Here is a 4,214-nt window from a genome sequence, read left to right on the forward strand (position 1 = left end):
TTAAGTAGTGTATGCTGGGAGGAGATGCACTGAATAAAACAAGATAAATTGAATTTTAAAACTGTAGTCAAAAACTAGACAGTTCTCTCCATTAACAATTATGTAGGCTCTGTTCCCTGTGGTTCCTGCCACTATTTATGTCTAACTGTATATATTAAAAATATTTAATAGGATCTTTTTGCCCGCATCACTGAGTCTGTAATACAAATCATGAGATTAATAGAAGAGTTAGAGCCACTTCTTGTTTGCCTGAAACTTGGGCTAGCAGTTGTTTTACTTCCCAGCCCGGGAGAGGATCATCTAATTGTCCTAACTCTTTTTCCACCTGCCAAAAACAGTCATTTATGCAAAGTGAGACAGTTTCCTATGGGATCTCCTGTGGGAATTTGAAAACAAGTCTCTTTGACTATTTTACTGTCTGCTTAGTGTGGCTGACAGAGTAACTCTCTTCTTTGAGGGCTTGAAAAATAGATCTTCACTCTTGGGCATTTTGCCTACATGCATTTGTTTAAATACAAGGCTGGCTTAAACAGCTAGATATATAATGGTCATTTTTTTTATAGGCTTCTCCCAAGCTGTGTGTGGGTTGCGTGTCAGTCCAAAGAGTGCATAAAAGACAGCAGCAGTGAAGGAGGACAATTAAATAGCATATTGGGATTTAAAAGAAGTTTGTTGATTCCAGCTCATCCATCAGCCGGCAGAAGGCATAGTAAAAAGTGCATGGGTTTTGATGTGTAAAGAGTGGCTGGTAAGTGGGTAATAACTCAATTTCCTTTAACCTGATTCCAGGCTGCCTTTTGGAGAGCGTCTGGTTGCTTGGCCTGGGTTAGTGTTTCACCCATACCTTGTGTATTCACGTACTCTTCAAGGACTGGTGGGCACTCAGCTACTGGAAATTCTGACCCCCACTTTCCCAGATGGGCACGTGTAGTTGGGGAAGAAAGAGGCAGCTTGCCTCATCTGCTGACTCCTGGTTTAATCTTTATTTTGCATTTCCAGCTGATAAGACCACTTTGTGCAAAAGTAATACAGGAAATGATGCACTGCAAAAACCAAGAGTGGCAGAAAGGGAGACGGAATGTACTGGCAAGGGCTCAGTGCTGCGGACGCTCTCTGCTTCTTGGAAACAAAAACTCCACCTACGCTGCCTTTTTTTTAAGCTTAATACTGGTATTGGAGCTTAGTGTGAGTACTGTATAGCAGCCTGTGGGGTTTTTCGCCCTCTATCTTGTGGCTTCTTCAAGTGTTTAGATGTGTCTGGGGGGGCAGTCAGGACTTCAGGAGGAGTGCCTGGGTTGGAGGCCGATGACTGGCTAGGTCCTGCTCAGCTGTGTTACTTCCAGGCATATCTACATTACTGTACCTAATGCTGCTCCTCCTGCTCCCAGCATATTTCTTGCCACAGTTGTTGCTACAAAGATGCCAACTGTTAAGACAATGCCTTTGATTGTGATGGTGAAATGTGTTTTGGATTGTATGATTGTGGGAGTGGGACTTGTGCACGTCACAGGATTTGATCCAAAGCTCCAGAAAATCTGTTCATATGGGCTGACTGCGTGAGGCTGCATCTGACTGTTGTCCTTAGTCTTTGCAGAGCTTGTGTCACCTCATGTCAGATTGTGTTTTCAGGCACGGGTATAAACAGTCTTAACAGACAGGACTTCTTTTCTTTTTCACAGCAAGTGGATTGACCACTTGTTTTTAGAACAGCTTGGTAGAAATTGGACAGGCCTAGGTGGAACTATGTCTGCATTCATTATCAATGGTGAAAGAAGTTTGGATCAAGATGAAGACTTTGCATTTTTATTCTCATTAGAACTTGAACTCAAGTATTTTAATTTTTTTTTGTTTAATTTGAATGGATATGAAATAGAAAGCTTGATACACCACTGGAACTGGTAATTTTTGTGTGTGGAACTTGTGTCTTTTGCTTAAAAGATGGAGAAAAAGGCTGTTTAGAATATTGCTTGAGATATTTAGAAGATTTCATGTTTAGAATATTGATACAGGTGATACGTGAGTCTGAGAGTTGAGAATAATTCTGTTACTTACAGATTGAAGCACATGTACTGGGGCTCTGGAAATAGGGCTCTTAAATTAGCACAGCATTTTAATAGAGCACTTCACGGTGCATGTAAGGATAAAGTATACCTGGGGTACAGTCACTGGCAGTAATGGAGTTTCAGTTCATTTAACAGTGTAACACGTGCCCAGGTAACAAAATAAATTTGCCTCAGGCTCATGCAAATCTTCCACTGCATTGACATTATTATTTCAAATACAATTCTTACAATAAAAGTAATGGGAAGTACCTGTATGAAGTGCAGGCAGACATGGCCTGTGTCTTAGTCCATAATAATCATTCATATAAATGTAGTTTATACATTCAGCTTAATATAACTGAACCTTTCCAATTAGAGAATTGTTTTAGTGACAAATTAATTTGAATGGAGTGAATGGTTCACAGCTTGAAGTACTTTAAGTATAGTGGTACACTGTGAAACCATTGCAGTGCATGAGAGTAAACGTGGCACAGCAATTAGACTTTTAAGATCTACAGTCTCAGTATAACTCTGGAATGCTGTCTTGAGGCGGATGTGCTGACACCTTCTGTCTGTGTAGCTTGCTGGTTGGTGGGGGGGGTTTGTGTCTTTCTGATGGCAACAAAAACAATCATATCCTTTTCCCTTTCCCCCTCTGCAACCTGTTGCTATCCAGTCAGGATACATTTCCTGGCTTCATGCTGTTTGGAAACCAGTGGTTTAGTGCTTTGTCTAATTTCCCCCTCGCTGCCAGTGCAGGGTCTCTCCTGCTTCCCATAGCAGAGCCTTTTACCTGCTCCCTGCCCAAGCAAGTGTGAACCTTGCTGCTCACAGCAGGGGCTTCATCATTTGTGGAGTTCATCCCCTTCTTCACCTATCTCTTCATCTTTGTTCCATGTCTCCCAACTCGAGAACCATTGTGCCATCTTAAATCCTCTTATCAGGACTTCCACCTCCTCACTTCGTCATGTGTCCTTGGGTACATCAGGCAGGCATTGCCTTGGAGAAGGGTCAGGATGTTATCAGTGAAGTAAGTTCACGGTATCTTTCCCTCACAGTCTGATTATGAGCTGTGAAGGCTTTTGGTGGGATGGGGAGATGGAATTCTTTGTCATGTGAGATGAGTGAGGGCAAAGAACGTTCAAGTTCCTTTTCTTCTTTTTTTTTTTTTTCATTTGTTGCTCAAAGTAAGTTGGAAGTGAAGCTGAACTGTTTTTGTTTCAGATCATAGTAAGCACAAGTCTAGTGCAATGATTTTTGAGCTACATCACTGGCAGTTTGGAGGGGGATGGATAGCAGTGCTGTGGGGGCATATTGCTTCCAGCTGCTCTCTAAAGTAACTTCTAAAAAAGCACTAGTGATCTTGCACTGGTTCCATGGCATGTTTTGCTGGGCAAGGCTGCAGCAGCTGATAGGCAGAGGGGAGCACTCTTCATGCTTAATGGTGCAAGATGAAATCTGAACTACCGTTTTAGGCTACCTTGAATGTGAATACATCTCTAATACAGGTATGTGTGGGGATCCAGCCACATTGTCTTGTGTTCTGGCTTTTTCTGTTGAGCTTTTCATGGTAGTAACTGAGGCTATGCTTGGTCACTGAGTAGAAGTATTGTTTGAAGCTGGCAAATGCAGTTGCTGTCCTTGCTGTGTGACACAAAAATTACTGAGGCTACACAGTAAATTTAATGAGGGAACTGAGCTGATGAGGAATTGTGCCACCACCTGCCTCTATGCTTTGCCCTCTCTTCCCACTAGCTTCCCCTCTCCAATCTCTTTGGGTTTTGTTTGTGCTGTGTCATTATTTTCCAGGGTGATCACCTTGTTTATTCAGGATTGTTTTGGGGAGAGGAATTCAACAGCAAGCCCTGCTGCTTAAGAGTCTTCATCAGATGTACCTTGGGTCAACGCTGTGTTGTTGGGCTTTTGGTTGTCACTTGGTTTTTGGTCATGCCACTCTTGTGGGATGTTTTTAACTGTTGTATGTTAATTTAAAAGGTAAAATCCTTGTTGTTTTTCTTTTTCTCCCTCTGATACTCTCTTGCAGGCTCTCAGCCAGAAGAGTTCAGAATAATGAGAAGGTCACATCTGTCAAGGGGGGATGTCAGTGCTGCCTTCCTGGGACTGGAGGACTGAAAAGGGGAGAGGACCACAATTATTTGGTTTAGGCTGCTT

The sequence above is a fragment of the Indicator indicator genome, chromosome 25 (genome assembly GCF_027791375.1).
Source record: "Indicator indicator isolate 239-I01 chromosome 25, UM_Iind_1.1, whole genome shotgun sequence".
NCBI classification, from domain to species: domain Eukaryota; kingdom Metazoa; phylum Chordata; class Aves; order Piciformes; family Indicatoridae; genus Indicator; species Indicator indicator.